Raw genomic sequence first — 19687 nt, forward strand, 5'->3', positions numbered from 1 at the left:
GTTTACTGCTAGTTTTCTGAGTTTGTGTAGGAGCTGGGGTGGTGATGGGACATCAGTCCACGCTGAAATCTATGTTGACACATTTTTATGCAGACTGGTTAGATTAAAGCAAGCTCATGTGCATCTGGGTGTTCACGCCTTATAGCCTGATGTAAGTTTTTTTTTTTCTCCACATCTCCATTACCACTACAGGAGTCTTCCTAGGGCCATGTAGACATATTTGGCTTGTGCAGGGATCAGGAGGAGAGTCTGACTGTTCTGGACCCCTGGCATAGAAGAGGATGTCCTTTGGCATGAGGATGTTGCAGAATGATGAGGAAGATGTTTCCTCATGCAGATGATGTCTGGGGGATTTAATACTGTCCGTTTCCAAATGTTTGCCTTATAGTTATCCCCACATTTGACTTGCTGCACAACAGAACTGGGTTGATCTGGAACTGGAAAGGATTTGGCATGAGAATGGGAAATTCAGTTGCGTGTAACAGGATTTGCATGCTACAAAAGGAGATGGCCATGAAATAAGATCAACAGCTGCTTTATTGTGAGGCTGCTAGTGGCTGGAACAGACGCCTTGTTTGAAGGTTAAATGGGTTACCTTTTTTATTTTAGTTGAAATATATGTATATTCTTGAGGCGCTTTTGTTATCATAAAACTACATATATTTTTTTGTAGAGAAGGTAGAAAGCTATAATTTCCTGAAATTTAAAACTTCTGAAGAGCAGCAGATTGCAATTTCAGGGGCACCTTGTCCTTAATAGATACAAATATTGCATCTCCACTGAGAATTGCTCTTCAAATTAGAAATTCAACCCTTAATCTTTCAATCAAACAGCACTAAATAAAACCAGCATTTAACTTTTGCTGTCGCTCTTCCTTGAAATACAAGATAAAAAGAAGAAACTATGTTGCTGGAGCCTACTCCAGAAATTCCACGTTACTTTGTCAAAGCCTTTTAATGCTGTAACATGAGCTTCTGAATTGCAAATCACTGGGCTTAGAAGTAATTAAAGAATTCCTACCACACTTCAACCAACGACGAGAACACTTTGCACAAATATTACTTTAAAACAGGCTGCTAGGATAAGTAGGAAATTCAGGAATAGAAGACAAGGTCGTCCTCGGAGGAGGATGCACTTGCAGTGCAGCTGAGGCCACAGACCCCACCAAGGCTGGAACATCCTAGAGCACAGCATGATATAAGCACCAACTAAAAAATAGTTCCTGCCTTGAGGATCTTGCAGTCCACACTGACAGCAAGACACGGGGGTAATTCCAGTCACTAGTTTGTAGGTGGGAAGGTGAAGCACTTGGCAAAACTCATGCTCTGAATCTATAGTAAGAACTGTGCTTTCCTCATTAGATTACTGGTATGTTAATCACAAGATCTTGTTTGTTCCTTCTGCTTGTGGTACAACTCTTACATATGTAGCCTCCAGAAAATCAGCTCCTTGTGTACGGGATTAAAGGTATCCGTCAGTAGATGTCTATATGTCAACTAGCTGTGTAGGCAAACTTTACAATCAGTTGTGGGAACTGGGGACTTGTAAATTTGTCTCATCTTGCTCTCTGCTACTAGACTGGACTCCATAGCAAAAACTTCAGAGCGAAGTTCCCTTCACAACTGCTGTAAGCTGGTTTAGAGGTCAGGTTTTCCAAGAGCCCTTCATTTCAGTTTCAAGGCCCCTCTCTTTTTGGGGTCATGTGTTTTGCCATTACTAGCACTGAGAGATCCTCGCAGTTCTTGGCACGAACTAGGAGGCTTTCACTCCTTGCCTGAGTAGTTCCTGTTCAGGAATACGAGGTAATATCTTCTCCACAGTGGTAGAATGAGGCCATAAATGCAGCAGATGTGCCCACCAGGAAATAACTTAGATGCATGGAAATATCAGAAATATAGATGTGGAACAGTGGTTATGGTTAGAGCTCTGCAACTCTTCAGATGTTCCAGCTGCTGCAATAGCTCCTGCAGTTTTGCCACAGCAGAGTACGTTAAATCAGCTCTGACTTGGAGCTACTTTATGCCACAAATCAGGGAGGAACTTGGAGAGGTACAGAGGCAAGAGTTGCTGTGAACTTGTCTGCCTTCAGCAGAGCTTGCACAGAGGAGAAGATTGACTGAATACATTTTATCCTTTATCATGTAATCCTGGGCTGGATTTTTTGCATGGAGTTAGTTCAGTATCTAAGAAAAATAAGCTCTGAGATGCAAATGTCTCCCAGCATAAAAATTTACCTGAAGGAGGAGGGAAATCAGTAGGTCAGAAACAACTCCTGTCTTCTGCCAAATTCTGACGATAAAGGATTCTTGCAGGAAATGTCAAACCAAATTTGTATTTGACTTCATTTCGCAAGCATATGGAGAATGTTCAGTGTATGATAGCAGTTGTCTGGGAAATGCTATTCCAGGAGGGTTAGAAAGCAATGAGCAGTTGTGCCAGGTGGCACATTTGGAGGGCATTTGCTACCTGCTAATGTGATTGCTTGAGGAGTCCGTCCCAGGCAGGCAGGACGGCTGCTGCGCTGTTTGTAGCCCAGCATTGGGCTCTGTGACACTGTAGAAAGCCTTGTTTCTTGATTTGTTTTTTTTTTTTCACATATTTCAGCCCAGTTAAAATAACAGTGAACAAAGCAAGTGGTTTTGAAACACTTATCATAGATCAGCATTGTAAGAAGCAGTGCAGGCAGCTTTTTATTAACAAAGGAAAAGCTGTCACAAGTAGAGTGTGACTAATGCAGGGTAAAGACTCGCTCCCCAGATTTTCAGTCAAGGACAGTGTGAGTTCTCAAAACCTATATGTGCAGTTACAACAGGGAGAGTTCGAATTGTATTTATTTTTTTCAAGATGACTTCACAGGTGTTACAAAAACTGCTGTTAGAAGTCGGGCCAGCCTCTGCAGTGAGGTCTGCCACACACAAGAGGTCTCCAGGAAAGGCCAGGCCCAGTCTCACTCTCTGGTTCTCTACAGACCTCGCTGTATTTCTGTGGTCCGGGTCCATAGGCCTTACCTCAGGCTCATCTTTAAGCTCCCTGGAGCAAGGCTGGCCTCAGCAGGGCCATAGCTTCTCTCTTCCTCCTCTAACAAGTGTATTTATTGATTTCTCCTTTTCCTTAACATGATTTTAAAAAGTTAAGACCCTCCAGGGAAGCACTTGTTGAGTTCTTCCTACTGAAGGAACCCTTTCTTCTAGTCTGTAAGTACCCACCTAACAAGGTGTTCCTTGTTAGCACTGGGAGACCTTAAATTAGTGTGGTCTGGATCCTTCTGGGGCTTCCACATCATCAGAAGCATTTCTTCTGTACTCTAGTTTTTCCTTCTTCAGTATCAGCACCGAGAAGAGATGGCATAACTGCGGGCCATGTAATAGCCTCTGTGGGCAGACAGATATAGCATCTTTTGTTTTGTTATTGGCAAGGAGAATCAAGTTGAGATTTGATGTCCGAAATGGAAAAACTGTTGGCTTGTCTGAAGATTTATGAAACAAAATACCCAAAAGAAAAAATTAGACGGCTCCTTTGCTCATTTCTTCCTGACTGCTCATCCAGTTCATTCTTGCTGGTGTAATCTCCCTTCAAAGTACTCTGTTATCTCCACCAGTGTCTGCAGAAAGTCCCAGTGCTGCTCATAAGAGCCCTAAGGGTGTTTGTGGGGAACGGGGTAGTAACCCCAGCTCCCCCCCCCGTGCCAGCAGCTGCCAAATAAACTTCCCACAAAGAGTTTTTACAAAATCAGGAGGAATTCTTTATCAGTGGCAATGAATTGAAGAAAAACAGCTCCAAAAAGAACCTTTTATCTGAACTCCCTCTTACTCTGCTGGTTTGGGGCAGAGAAACCAGAGCTTGGATGTTCTGGCTAGAGGCATAGAAATTTATTACATCTGCTGTGTACTGAGAGTGCAATTTTCTGGGAGTCTGCTGCGTGCTGAAAACAGCTCCATCTTGGTTTTGCTCCAAACGTATTGGGAGAAACCCACTGTGCTTTGTCATTGTACTTACTTCTGCATCTCACCATCTAAAAATAATTTAAGCTGAAAGGATATGAATTTTGTTTGTGCATGGAAAAAAAAACATAATGGTTTCAACTACTGTGATTTTTGGGAAACAAAGATGACAATAACTTACAAAGTCAGCCTGCCTGTGTTATCTATGGATTCAAGAAATGTTTAAAGCAATGAAATTTAGAGCCATTTTTCCCATCACTTACAGCTAAACAAGTGAAGTCAAAGGCAAGTATAAATCAGTGCAGAATTGTACCAAAGCAAGTAGTTTAAGAAAACAGAAAGGACTGGCAATTGTTTCAAAGAGAAAATGGCTTTAGATTTAAATTCAGTAGTAGAAGTTGGTGGGGTTCATGGTGGAAAGCTTGTAGTTTTGTTTGAAGCCTCTATTCTTTTTTCTTTTTCTTCACTATTGTAGTAGCTCTTTAGAAAGCAACATATACTGTGGATGAAGCTTGCTGAACTGGAGAATGGAGTATTTCCCTGGTGTCTCTGAAAAGTTATGGAACAAATTGGACTGGGTATGACAAGCTGCACAGTGTTATTTTAGTTGCTGTAGATAACTGAATTTATCCTTCTAGGCATTAAGTATCACTAGTTCATGTACTAAGAGTCAGATCCTGCTGGCAGCCACAGAAGTGTGGGTGTAAAGGGTCTCCACTGGAGACTCAGCGATGACCGGAGAAACTCGGGATTTATTGCTGTGCCATCCCGAGCAGGGGCTGCCTCCTGGGGCTCTTGCATGAGCAAATGTGGCAGTTTGTAGCCAACTAAAAACTTTATTTACTTTTCAAGGCTGTGTGAATTCTCAACTGTTTATTACAGGTGTAATTTATCTGTACAGGTCCATCACGGTGATAGGGACAAAGGGCCAGATTTTCTGTGTCCTGGACCAGAACAGTCAGGTGATACTCTTGTGATTTAGTTTCGCGTGTGCTGCTTTTTCTCTACATGTGTTACAAGTTATGCAGCTTCTCCAATACTTGTCTGTGTACTAGAAAAAGAGGGTTGTTGTGCTTGGGGAGGAGAAAGCCTAGTGACTTTGAGCTGGGGCTGATATTGAAGACATCTGGGCTCTTTTCCTGCTGCTGCCATTGATTTCTGGTGTGACCTTGAGCAGGTAATTCTGCACATTGGTCTGAGCAAGCCTATGGGGATGCTGCAAGCCAACTCCAAAACCAGCAACAAGATAGCCGTGCAAGGGTAATTGGGCTAATTAGCCCTGTTTTTTTTTCTGGACCTGAGTAGTGCCTTGACATAGCACCGTGTGGTGGGCAAAACTGCTTGCAGCAGCTATTAGACAGAAGCACATATTCCCTAAAACTGTTTTCACCATGCTCCATTGCACAGTGCAGACATGTCCTTAATCTCTTTTTAGCTCAATCCCAGGTTATTCTGCTCATCTTCTGGTTTGTTATGAGGGGGAAGTAAAAGGGTAGTTAAATGTCTTGCAAATGAGGGTGAGGGGGAGTCAACAGAAATACACAGCAAGATGTACCAGAGATGTACTCCCTGCCCCACTGTTTAAACTGGGCTCTCTGAAGGCAAAAGACTCAGGGACTATATTGGAAGCAAGACAGGACATACGTGAGCAGTACTTTGACAATGAATTAAAATAATTCACAGAAAGCCCCTTGGCCATATTTATAATCATACCATTGGTCTGTTATAGCAGTGACAGTGTTTAAAAGGCAGCACATGTTCACTTGTGCTTAATAGTTGCCTCCAGCAATTTACATCTGCTAATGCAAAAATGGATAAACTTGTCTCGCAAATACTGGTGACAAAACCTGGCATCAACTTCTTCTTTAGTACCTAAACACATGCAAGATTTTATGAATCGAGAACAGTGTGTGTCATTTCCAAACACGGACTGCAGTAAGAGTGTAGCCAAATTTTTACTTTATTGCACCTTGAAGTACTATTTCATTAGTGGAGGAAAGAACAAATTTGCTTTTTATCTCTTCCTTTACATTGAATTAAATCAGGTACTTTTAAATTATGGACCTGAAATTACCAACACTTTGGACTCATGCAGTTTCCCATTAAATGTGCTAATACTGAATTATGTAACATGTATTATTTCAGGTGGATTAATACATCAAATCTGTCTGCATTCATTTAATATCTCCTTAACAGTGTTTGATCTGGGAGAAGATTTATACATTATAAGTGTAATGGTGAGATGGCAAAATTTCTTGGATCTTTCTCATACATTTGTGTATCTCAGAACGATTAAGGTCAAATAGAAGTTACTGCCACATCTCTCACCAAATAACAATTGGATGCAAAATTAAATATTTGCTACCAGAAGCTACCACAAAAGTTAGCTCTGTGTGCAGTGTCCAGACACGACTGTTTGCTCTGATCTTGAATTTGTTTTAAGGGTGGACTGTTGTTTGAATTTTTTTAATCCACTGGACTGTGAGAATTTCAGTTCACAGTTAATAAGAATACTTGTTCTCTAATTAATTGCCATTTTTATTATATGTATGTTAAAATAGCTTCTAATTTAAAATTCAAAGAAGGCCTTACTAATACATAAAGTTCAGTCCTCACAAACTTCATCTGTAAATAATACAGAGTTCAGTTGTAAGCAAGAGCCTGCCTCCTGGATGTACACTAACTCAAGGCACAAGCATGGGCGCACGTGAGTCCATTCCCTTTTTGGGTGAGCATCTGATTTTCCTGAACTGCCTCCAAATGTGAGTGGCTCTTTTTGTACAAGACCACGAAGAATATTGTCCACAGGTATTAAAACACATGCAAGCGTTGGGACAACCCGGGGACCTGTGCACTGCATCACGTTGGTGAATGCACGCTTGGTGACGAAGGTAAAGGAGTTTGCGTGTTCTCTAAGCTTAGCAAACATCGGTTTTACATGCTGGTTAGATGCTAATGCCAGAAATCAGGGGAGTAGCAAAACAGGAATGAGTTTTGCAAAGGTTTATACTTTGCTTGTCTTTCTTAACTGCTGCGGTTGAAACTTTTAACAGCCGCTCTGGAAATTGGGCAGACAACAGGGAAAAGTGGCAAGGATCATAATCTTCTGAAGGACACCATAAAGATGAAACTAAAACTCCCACTGAATTCCCTTTCTCATATACGCACACATTATAATAGAATTAGTAATTCTCATGATTCACCAAAATGACAGTTTCTTGCCCAGCATGATTTAATGGGGTGGTTGTTCTCTGCCAAGCGCTGCCACCTAAAATACTGAATTTATGAGCTAGCTCACTAACTGAAACTCTGTAAGATCCCATTTTTTAAAACAAAGATCCTTGAATAATCTGGGTTGGTTCTCTCACATTTGGGAGGAGTGGTGGAGAGGAAAAACAAGTTGCATAGAGTAGACCTGCAGAAATGTTTCTGACATGAATATCCTTCTATTAACTAGTACAGCCATCACTACAATATCAAGGCATCAGGAACTCTATTATTTTTTCATTTCTGTCTGTAAGAATTTAATTAGAAAGCCACTGGAATTTATTTCTTTCCTCTGAAGGACTTCCACCAGGTGCTGTTAGCCCAGCTTTATCTCCAGAAAGTCTGTTACAGTGTTATAAAAGACTGATGAGAAGCGGGAATTTTCCTACTAAAATGAGAATAAATCATCATTTTTCATTCTGTAAGACCTGCTTGTACAAATGGGATACTGCTACAATACAAAGAAAAATTGCTTCATGTTACTCCTGTCCAAATTGCCTCAGGAAGTTGCAGGTTGAGGCCTGTCCTCCAGGTGCTTTCTCGGGCCAAGTTCAGGAGCTCAGCGTGCCAGATAGAGAACAAAGTCATTTCCTTTTTGCAGTTGCAGGACTCTGATGGCTGTTAGTGGAATAAGCAGCATAACAGCTGGGGTTGTAAAAGCCAAACATAGCTTCAATTTTAGCAAAGATTGAAGTTGTTAGCACAACTGCTCCACTGCTGAGAAGTAAAACAGGGTAAAGGGTTGGACTGCCAGGAAAGTGAAGGGTGCTGGGCTGGAGCCTGCGGAGGCTCCTTTGGGAACCTGCATCCCTGGGGTTTGAGTAGGAGCAGGGGCACTCAAGGGTTAATTAAAGGAATTTTGTAGCAATGTTCCTATGACAGCAGGGAAATGGATTCAGTGACTTAAGAGGCTTCATCTGTCTCCTGTCTCTGGGCTTGCTAAAGGGACTGAGCTAAAGTCAACATTTTGCCCTTGGTTCCTTCCCGGCTGCAGACTGAATACAGAGCTCCTGAATACAGGATTCCAGCCCAGCCCATCAGAGGTGTTTCAGCAACACAACAAGCTTTTGAGATACTCAGTGTAATGAACTTTGTCACTGTAATGACCACACCATAAAATGAGAACAGATTCGAACAGCATTTTTTCCAGTGGAGATAGGTCTTAGATTTAGCTGAGACCATCATCTGGTTGACAAGGAGCTCCTTTAAAGTAGGTTAATATCTGTTAGATCACTGAAGATTCGGGTACAGAGTTGTGCAGGGAAAATGCAGCAAATTATCTTTTTCAAGAAGCAGAGCCATTTCTTCTTGTGAGTTTTTTCTGGCCTGTTCGTATTACCTCCACTGCTGGAGCATATCCCCCCTTTTGCTGAATATATAAAGCACACTGCGTACTGTGCTTTCGCAGAAGGAGCACAGTGCTAATCCAGGAACTGAGAATGAGGCTGTGGTCTTTGTAACAATGTCTTAATTTTTATTTTGCAGTAAAGTATGTATGTCCTGGAAATTGATTCAGTTTTAAAGCAGGTTCTTTTATATTCCACATACGTACAGCCAACATAAAATCTAATTGTGCTAACACTGCATCTATTATGACACAATAAATCCCTTACACTATGTATTGCATTCAGAATTGTGTGGGGGACTTGGCTGAACTCAAGGTTTAGTGAAATCATTAACCATAAAAGAAAGGAAGAAGGAAAAGAAAGGCACGAGTTGTCCTTTCCACCTGCCAGATGCTGGTCAGCCCATTTCTCTGTACATGGCATCCCCTTCAGGAAAATGGCACAAGCTATCTGTCCTCTCATGAATATGTGGTATAAGCACAAAATATTGACATAAAAGTACTACATATCAGCAGTGTTGTATTTATTGAATTCATGGTGATTTATGCCTGTCTTATGTTTTATAGCTTGCCATGTCATATGGACACTTACTTTGCTGTTGGTGATGAGTAGACTGCGACTGCAACGTGAGAAAGCTGTATCTGAACATCTTTTGTACATTAAGTGGAAGGCCAAAATAATATACTTCCCAATGCTTGTTTTTTCCAAATACCAGCTCTCTTCTTTTTCTAGAGTAGCAAAAACAGCTTTACAGTGTCCTCCAGCTGAATCTGATATACAGGGCAAGACCCCTTCTGTCAGTAGGATGCAGTATATGGAATTCCACCTTGTCCTCCAAAGAATTATAGGCTTCGTTTATGTCCCTTGGAGAGTTCCACTGAGAGACTGCAAGGTCCAGGAACCTGGCATGAAGCTCCTTTGCTGCATTGCTATTGCTGAGCTGTAGCATAAACTTTGACATAGGATAATCTTTCTGTAATCATTTTAGCTGCAGGAGACGTTGGGGAAGGTTATATTGTTGTGCTGAACTAATATGGAGTCAAGAGACAAATAACATGGGCACTGACTCTTATCATCATTATTTTAAAATAACCACCCTAGGACCATTCCACTCTCTGTCTTTTATCTGCTTATACAGTAAATGTATTAGGGAGACAAAGGATTTCCTCCAATCGTGAAGTAAAACTGACTCTCATGTGTACTCAGTGGTGATGGCTCCCGCTAGCAGACGAGGCTGCCCAGCTGGGTTGCACAGAGATGGATAAACTCTCTCTTCTCAGAGCAAATAGCTAATTTGCTGCAAGTATGCTGAGAAGCATGCAAGTGTAAAGCTGCTATTGTCAGCTTTGTGTCATCTCACCTAGTCTATTGTTCCAGAAATGTTACATAAAAAGGCCAGAGCATATAGTTGCCGAAAAGCCACTCTGCCTAGGGAATAGCCATACCCAAGAAATTCTATGTTCAATCAAAGAAATGAAAACTACTTACTGTGGCAACCTCGGCATCAGTGATAGCTCTCAGGTAGGGAATGCTTCTTCAAAGGAAGAAACGTACTTTAAAATATTTTTTATGCGCCCACATGTTGGATTCAGTCCTACAAACTGGTTTGTAGAGACCTTTGAAGTCTGGGAACATAAGACTTGGTCTCTTGGCCTCCGTCTCGTACTTCGGGACAGCAGAGCTCTGGGCACAATGTGTTGGTCTGTCTCACACTTTACCACCCTGTGCATTTTGGGGACAGTTGATCAGCAGCGTCTGCCACAAGCCAGGCAGAGACACGCAGGCGTGATGCCGTGTGCTGCCTCTTGAAGCGAGGGTCTCTGCTCTTAAGAACTCAGAAAGTACCAGTATGGAGTCAGACTGGCATCCAGAACATCACTGTAGACTTTCTTCTCTCTCCGAAAGTACTGAATTATTTTATAGCATAATATATCCAGATATGATAATGAAGAAATATATCTTCCAGACTTTTGCCCTTATTCCTGGTTACTAAGTTTTAAGCATTCTGTTCATGGTGCTTCAAGGACGATACTAACATGCAGCTTACTTCACTACAGAGCTGTCTGCAAGTGTTTTCAGATGTGCACAGTTATAAGGAGCTTCAGCTCAAAACTATGTGGTGTTCAGGTCTCATTATTTGTTTCGTTTTGGGTTGTTTTTTTTCCCCTGAGGTGAAGTGACAATATTTTGTACTTGAATTTCTCCCATTCTTTTTGTTGAAGATATAAACTGGGGAAAGAAGGAGGCATGAATCCAAGACTGGTCCTTTGTGATATAAAAACTCACTCCTCCCTCTGGTAATCCTCCAGCCAGCTGCTGTCTAAAATGCTCAAAGAAGTGTCTTTAAAATAGGTAATGAGAGATGCCTGCTGGTTATGCTCCTCAGTGCATGGTGGCTGTTGGTGGGAAGCCACCCCAGACACTCAGAAATGGAGAAAGCGGGGAGAAGCATTATTTTGCTATCTGCTCTCTGTCTGGCTGTACTTGTTCAGTGGTGGCCCAGTGTCGCTGACGTCAATGACCGACACATAAATGGCACCAGCAAAAGCAATAGTGGAGAATCCCTGGCATTACAGAAACAGGAAAGGGGCTGGTGGGGTCTCCCTGGCAGAGGTTGAAGTCATTGAGACTGGGGCTTCTGGCATCTGACTCCTCTCCCTCACGTTCCTTCAACGTCTCTGCATACCTGAGAAGCCACTTCATCCCCTGTGCCTCCTTCAAGGGGCTAATGGCACTTGCTTCTCTCATAAAGCCCTTTGGGATCTTCATTTGAATTAACTGGATATTAATCTATGAAGGTACTGAGGGTCAGTTATGTTTTTAATTACCTGTATGTGTCAGGTCCTATCTTCCTCAGTGAGCACTTGGAGGCAAATCTGAGATAAAGTGCTTTCCTCAGATTGCTTAACAGAGCATCGCAGTGAGCTGAGCCTCTCCACAGGGCCAGCAACGTGTGCCACAGTCTGCAAGCGCAGGGTGTCACCTCCAGAATTCTTGGGTTCTTGGGATGGAAACAAATGGGTGGTGGTGGCCACAGCAGCTAATGATATTGCTGGAGTCTTCTCTTCTTCTCTGCTTGGCTTGAATGAGTGAGTCTGAGTAAGAGCAGCCCAGGCTGAAGCAGGGACCAGTCCCAGGTGTCAGGAAGGTTCCTGCTTTCCTTCAGAATGATGAAGAAACCTAGAGGGGCAACACTGATGGCTTCTATTATGGGAGGGAGGTAAGGATGGCAGTGCCTTGACTCTGTCATGACTTGCTGTGTAACCCTGGACAAACATTGCCATAAAAAGCAACAGCTCTCTTCATTATTCTTCCCTGTACTGTGCAGCCTTCTTCCTTACTTTTGGGTGTTGCAAATCGCTATTAATATTTATAAACTGCTTTGTTGTTTTCTGATGGAGAGACCGAATTCCAGTGCAGCAGTCACCCACAACTATCTTCCAGGTGTGCCTTCCATAATTAGTGTTACCATTTTATTCCCTAGACCTACCCGATACCATGGCAACATTATTTAATTGCAGAGTCAACTGGCCCACTCTTGAAGATAACTACTGTGTAGTGTAGTGTGGCTTAACTCCTGTGTTGATTCTGGTCTCAGTGCTATTGGGTAATTTCGTGTTTTATTCTAAATCTGTAATAATTATAATTTCAAATTATTAAGTAAAAAGTGCTGAAAAAGGAGAATAAGAATAATTAAATTCTCATCAACGTCAAGGCTAAAAACTAGGCTTTCAAATAGTAAATAGCATACGTAGGTTGTAATTCATGATGCTTTAAGAGATGTCATAGGGGGACACAATTCTAAAGAAACTTACAAACAAGAGGATTTGAGACTCCATAAATTTAATGGAAAAGTCCCATTAGTTTCAACAGGAGAAAGAAAATTATTGTGTGTCAGAATATCACTAAATTAAAATTAAGTGGGGTTTGAACATTTTACCTATGTATATTGCTGTCATTGGTTGGAGGTAAGCAGCTTTGCGTTAGCATCAGATAATTTTTTTTCAGTAGCATCCGCCTTGCACATACCAAGTTTTCCTCTTCCTCTGGCAGGAAAGACATCACAATGATTATTTTAATGTTATTTACCCTTTCTGGGGCTATGAAGTTGTCGAAGCAATTATTTTATAGGTTGCTTTTCCTTACTCTGGATCAGGAGCAGGCATCCCAATTAGGTACATGGAAACATTGGAAACAGTGCAGAGAAACTCAGCCTAAGACAGAAAGTCAACAAGGGGAATTTCAGCCTAAATGGTTTAAGTCTGACAAAGTTGCTAACAACAAAAACCAGGGCCTTGTAATGGAAAATGTCAGGCAGTCGTACTTGTAGATATTGCTACCTGGCCTGCCTGAGGTGGATATTTTATGTAACCAAATAACAAGATAGGCATTATTTTTCTTTTTACTCCTATTAATTGCTGTGTTATTGCAGACATGTAGTGAGAGTTGACAGGAGAGTATTTTTCTCCACCCTGTTCCAACTCTTCCGAAATGTCATTGACTCTGGGTAGTGGGAAAAGAAGAACACTCATTCCCCAGTATTTGTGATATATTTAAAGGGTTATTTTTCCATTCTTCGTGCCTATCTGAGGACTGTCTTGTATTCAGACAACGCCAGCTCTTCTGCCTCTCCTGATCATCTGCCCAGAACATGGTGTTATTTCAGACAGACTGGGAGTTCTCCTAATTAAAGTAGCGGTTTTATTGGATCTCACATCCAGTTGGATCCCAGATAATTTGGTCAGAGAAATTGGAATTTCAGGAAAACACTTGACTTTATCCCCACTCTTCATTTTTGATTGTCCCTCCCCTCCTTTTCGTAATATTTTAATCTGACCCTGATTTGACCCAGTATAATTCAGCAGGAACATATGCAGCACCTTGTTCTGCAGTTCCCCATATGGCACAGTGAGGGGAGGAAAGCTGGTGCCAATTGCAGATCCAATTATAGCCAAGCAAGGTTGCTCCATTATTGCATTTGAAGCCATAATTAAATTTGCTAACCGTGAAGAGGTGCCAAACCTGCCATTTCTTTGGAATATGGGACATCTGTTTAGTGCTAATGCTAACATGGGATTCGAGAGGAAACATCAAAACTTCCATCGGTTTCTGCTGTTTCATTTCTTCATTAAAAAAATCTTCCAGTTAGTAGCTACTTGGTTTCAGTTTTACATTTCTTGAGGCATTTCTAAACTGATGGTTGCAAAAGCTCTGGCTCCCATGCAAGCCAGATCCCTTCTAGAAACGTACAGAGATGCCTTAAGGCAGTGCTGTTCCGGAGCTCACACACCCGTGGTTTCGTGTGTGCTGAGCTCAACGGCTGCTGTTCAGCCGACTGCGCACAGGAGCTAGTGTGCTCTGCCTGTAACCGTACTCTCGGTCCTTCCTAGTCATGGTTCCTTAACAGCTTTCCTAATAAATGGTAGTGGGGTTCTTTCTAGATGAGATCATCTTTAAGCGTGACAAAGTTTTGCAGTCAAGGCAGCCTCACACCATTTGCTTTCCCCTGCTCCGCCGTGTCGCATGGCCTTGAGTTTCAGCGCCTGCGCTCTGCCCCGCCTCTGCCCAAAGCTGCCTCGTTTGCATTTCCCTAAAGGTGAAACCATCCCTAAAGGCATGGTTACAATTGCACACTTCTTAGGTGAATTTGCTGTTTGTTGCTAGTACCACCTCACACAAGTTCAACATGGGACAGGGTTTCTGATGGGAGGCTACAGAAACCCTTAATGCTGTGTGGACTTGCTACACCTTTCACTGAAGGCACACACTCCACCAAATTGCTGTGCAAAGAAAGAACCATGTTTTTCTTGCATCTGGCAGCATTAGAAAAACATGTGTAGCTTAAACTACCTGAAGTGGTGATTTTTCTTCCCTGTGATCCACTGATTTCAGTGCAGGTTTTGTGCCCTCTGGCCCTTTACAGCCTCAAGTCTGTGGTGACCAGGTAAATGTAGGGCTGACAACCTCTGTGTAGTTGAGAACAAACTTAACAGCAAAGTAGGGGTGCCGTGCCCCTGCTCAAATCTGAACGGAGTAAGAAAGAGGATGAACAGTAGCAGATGCAGAGTAATGCCAACGTGTGAAAGCTTTCAGTGTATTTTAGTGATTGAGAGAAACATGAGCAGCCGTTACTGTTGTTACCAACTAGGCACAGCGATGAGAGTTGCCCCTTAGCATTTCAGCATCCAGGTCTTTTGTGTGGGTGATAAAGCTCTGTGCCTTGACACTCAGTTCTGACATCATTTAAAACAGACGTGATACATGTATCTGTCTTTCCATTTTTCTTCTTCACATGCCTTTTAGTTCCCTTGCAGTTGTTCAGAGCTGAGATTACTCACTTTTAAAATGATAACACAATTTGCTAAATGGCATGTCAAAATACATGGGGGAGTTGGATGCACTCTCTTGGTATATTTTTCCCCCAATGAGTTAATGTTTTTATGCGTTAATGTTCTTATTGTTAATATACAGCCTGGTTATAAAAAATGAAAATATAGCAAGTCTGTGTAGGAGGGAGAAAAAAACAGCAAGGCTCAGGTAAAATGCCTCTAGAGATTCAATTGGAGACAGGATGATGGATTCAGCCGTTCATTCCTAAAATATATAATGGCTGTAAGAACAGGCACTGAAAATATTAATAATTAAAACATGGATTTCCATTATTACCTTCAAATGGCAGTTGAGAAATTCGCAAGGTTTAGGGTTGAGAGTGCATATGTTATGATCTGGCCTATAAGAACACCATTTGCTGCTGACAGATAGCAAAATGCAACGTAATTACACTTCTAATCAGATATGCATGTTTCATAATCATATAACGCTTCCAAATGCTTTTTTTCTCTTAGAGTTTGAGAGAGAGAAAGATACAACCTGAGACCCAAGAGACTGCAATACAGATATATTTATAAGTACTTCTAAGCATGCATTTGGCTGGCAGCCTCAGAAGTGAAAAAACAGTGTCTGGTGGTTTGAAGCACCTGCATGGAAAGCAAGATTTCATGATTCTCTTCTCATCTTTTCCCTCAATGAGCGAATCCATAGACAAACCAGGCCTTGGCTCTTTTTATTGGCCAGCTAGAAATTCTAGTTACCCACCACAGTCTGAGCTGTTAAATAGCAGTTTCTAAAATCACAGTGTACTACTCACAATTTTTTCCAGTGTTAGAAAATATTTAAAGACTGCAATGAACAAACAAATGGTGTATTATTGGCAAATTACTGAATGCTATTATGAATAAGGTCTGGGCATGAGTTCGTTGAGTTTAGAGTGGGACTTTCGCCCTGTCCTGTTTCAAGAGCCAGCATTGCAAACACTTACCTGTATCAGCTGATTTCATCCAAATCAGAAGTTTTCTCTTTGCCTCTGCGAAAAGCTATACAAAGCTTCAGAGCACTCCAAATGGTTCAAATGAATACTTTATTGTAATTGCACTAGCCCTTACATAGATTGCTCTGAAAGCTGGCTATATTATACAATTCTTCTGTTTACATTTAGACATCTGCATAGAAAGAGGCTTTGGAGCTGGATACGTAATTCGGTTAAATTGTTGGTAGGACGATAGACCAAGGCCATTTCACAAATTCTGTTGTGTTTTTTTTTTTCACTTGTCAAAGCATTAGAAGAACACTGCTAAAGAAAAAGACTTATACATATAGTGTTGGATATGAGCTTTTCTACAAGGACATCCTCTGTACCGGTGAAGTGCAGCTGATGCTCTGAGAGCCTGGGAGGGCATTTTCAGGTAAGCAACATATCTCTGCCAGGCGATCTGCTGTTCCTTGAAGGACACTAAGCAATTCTTGATGTTGAGATGATACTTAGTTTAAAATAGTATGACTCTTCCTGATTGCCACCATTTAGAAATCAATGATCTAACTTAATTCTGGGCACTCGAAAGGTGTGTTTTTTTCATCATTGGAGATTGCATGACAAAGAACGTGAAGGTTTGATATCACTCCTCCTGCTTAGCCAGTGTTTTGCAATTTGCTTTCCATCTTTTGTTTATCTCCATCTTCATGTTAGTTATTCTGGATAAAGAGGTAAACTCTCAAAGTCACTGAATTTTTGATACTTTCTAAAAGATTTCATGTTCCAGATTCTTTCATGATCCCAAATAGTTTTATAGCGTCTCATTTCTTAGGATACCTCAGGGCACTTTCCAATTCAGTTATGCCACTGCAAGAATATCTGTAGTCGATACAAAAGCACTTCGGCTATTTGCATAGCCTCAAAGCAGTTAGATTTTGTACTGTCTAGCTCCTGCCTTTAGATATTCCATACCTACTCTTTGATTTCCTCTCTGAAAGACTTTATGGGCCTTTCATTTGGATTAATAAGACTCTAATCAAACACAGTAAAATGTCTATGGCCAATTCATTTACAGAATATCAAAGGAATAAAAATAATGGTACTATAGTGCTATTTATATTACAATCCTTTGCAATGCAATAAGTTCTTCTTATGGCTTGGCCTGCTGTGAGAATAGGAACTGATGTTGCCATCTGTTACTTTTAGGGAGCTCCTTTCACTGCTGTGTGCGTCAGATGAAATGCACACAGCCCCAGGTGTCACTCACGGAGACATGAAGCAACATTTTCAAGTTCATAGTGCATTATACAACAGCGGGGAGGGCAGTGAGGTTACGGGAGCTTGGATGAAAAAGGCTGCAAGGGATTTTCATTTTTTAAATGACCCTGAAGAGAAGACAACACACATGGACATTAATGTCTTGTCCATAAGTTTGGGCTTTTCCACTCACCAGACATTTGCGATTAGAATATTTATTTTATGGAACCTCACAAAGTCTGTGCCAGTGTCAGGACCTAGTGCACTGTCAATGCTTCTGGGCTCTGTTTTATAGCATAGATTTACAGCATAGATTAGCTTTTGAGACTGTTCTTTACCTCTGACAGCTTTCATTTTATTGTGGGATAGTCAGGGGTTTGTAAATCCAGGGGCACACAGCTGAATGGAGTTAAGCTTCTCTGGATATTTCGGGCTTATGTGTCTTTTACGTGATTTCCTGCAGTTGCAGGGAAGTGGCTCAGCGACCTAAAGGATCCTTTCCTGTCACGAAGACAAATGCTTCTGTATTGAATCTATAATGTTCCAATTTCATATAATGAATCGCTGCTACTGGCTTGGCATAAAACAATATAAAAATATGCAAGAGGCCAAAAGTATAAAATGATATACCAAACAGCCGTTTTCCATACCCAATTTCTTTTATTTCCAGGACATTTTGGAGTTTGCCTTGTCTTTTTGTTTCAACATCGATTAATATGTATTTAGAAATATTATATAAAATAGAAGTTCTAAGATTTGATGAGTTCTATGAAGTAAATAAAGGAGGTTTGAAACATGCATAACTTTGAAAGGTGAGGTACAACCCAAGCTAGATTTGGTGCACGGTTCTAGCTAGAGAGGTGAGATATTTCAAATCTGATATTTTACCCCTCAGATCAGTTGTTCTAATGTATCCATTTCTCTGGTGTTAGCTAAGTGAAAGCAGCAAAGGCTTATGCACCCTCTTAGTTAACTCGGTGTTAATTTATGAAAGGATTGTTTGGAAAAAACATTCCTCTTGTAATCAGGCCGTAAACTCGTGGTTGCTGTCGTCCTCCAGCACTGCAGCTCACTTGGGTGACGTATGTGAGTACCCAGCCCAGTCTCATGTTTTAGCTGTTGTGCAGCTTCAGAAAAAGAAGGTCATTCCAGGCACTAAAATGTCTCATTGCAGGGGATTTATTATGTGGAAAGAAATGTTGCAAATGCGCCAGTTTCTTACTGGACCCTCTTGCTGATGGCATTAGTTTTTAAAAGTCATTTCTAGTGGATCCTCAGGGGCACTGAGGCATTAACCTACAAAGTTAATGTACATCTTGCTTCATACAGGAGTTTTGGCAAGTTTACCAGGGCAGTTGGTGAGGCTGGTTTTCAGGTGTCAGGAACAGAGGCCCATTGGGCACTGAGGGGATTCGAGTTTCTAAATCACACTTACACTTCTGAAAGTTATTCCTTGTATCTGTGGGTCTAGTCGCACAGCAACCTGCAGCTGTGAGCAAGTGAACTTTAAGTGACAAAAATTCCACAAAATAGCTGCCTTCTCATCTTTTTTTTTTTTTTTTTTTTCTTTTTCAAAGAGACTGGCCTTAAAGCAGTATCCAAGTCAGCAGATTAAAAGGGATTGTTCACAACAGAAAGTCTAGTAGGAGGAACTTTCCTGAAATTTCCTGAAATAAGCTGTTCTGGGAGGAAGCCAAGTTAATAGTTTTTTATCAGTACTATAACAAGGCAGCAGGGGGTACTCTAATTACCAGTGCTTAATGAGCAACCCAACACTATATCAGGGAGGATAACTGTCCTGAGTCTTGTGGCCATTAAGGGTGTAGTTTTAAAAATAATTGTGGGGTTTCAATTTGGCTTTTTGATGCCACTTGCTTCCCGCCAAGCCAACCCTGCCATACGAGCACCACCCTCATTAGCCATTGCAGGTTCCAAACAAGAGCCAAACTTCAAGGCACAGATTCCTAGAAATGAAACTTCAGTGTTTCAGCAGCTCACATAACAACAGATTTTTCAGTTAAAAATAAAAAAAAATCGCCTAAATGGTGGATTATTTGACCAGATCTTCAGCTGGTATAAAAAGATAGAGACCGTTGATGTGTGTCATTGAAAATATCATCTGAAGCTTAAGTGGAATTGCAGCCAAGAAACTTTCAAGTAATCACACAAGCCTTAAAGAGTGAAAAGCAATAATTATTTCCAGAATGCCAAAGACCTTTTTCTTAGGGAGAATCTTTAATTTGCTGAGGAATTTCTGTATATCAGGTTTTTAGATAATTGCTGAGGTGATGTCAACATTCACTAATAAAGAAGCTTTCAGTGAAGTAGTAAGAGGTGTGCTGATCTCATCAGCATTGTTACTGCCATCTTTGGACAATGGTGGCCAGTGCATTCTTCAGTTGGAAAGCCATATCTCTGGCACATCAGTTCTTGCAGGTTGCAAGTGGTCACACTTCACTAGATGGCTTCATCAGGGTTTTTGTCACTTAGAAGCCAGGGAATAGAAGTACCTTAATTTAGTAGAGTGCTGCATGAGGAATAGAGAAATATTTCTTGTGAGCTTATAT

At 41.3% G+C, this 19687-nt stretch overlaps 1 protein-coding gene across 12 annotated transcripts in view; it reads left to right on the forward strand.

The window, feature by feature from the left end:
- Positions 1-19687, forward strand: part of TOM1L1 (target of myb1 like 1 membrane trafficking protein) — a 158885-nt gene that overhangs the window by 83393 nt on the left and 55805 nt on the right. For 9 of the 12 annotated variants that reach the window (XM_074889209.1, XM_074889218.1, XM_074889207.1 and 6 more), the window contains one exon: positions 16169-16296. The exons of the other annotated variants lie outside the window; for them this stretch is intronic. The gene's annotated coding sequence lies outside the window, so the exon portion shown is untranslated. The remainder of the gene's footprint in view (positions 1-16168; positions 16297-19687) is intronic. 12 annotated transcript variants of the gene reach the window in all.

Source organism: Strix uralensis, chromosome 19, assembly GCF_047716275.1.
Source record: "Strix uralensis isolate ZFMK-TIS-50842 chromosome 19, bStrUra1, whole genome shotgun sequence".
In the NCBI taxonomy this organism is placed as follows: domain Eukaryota; kingdom Metazoa; phylum Chordata; class Aves; order Strigiformes; family Strigidae; genus Strix; species Strix uralensis.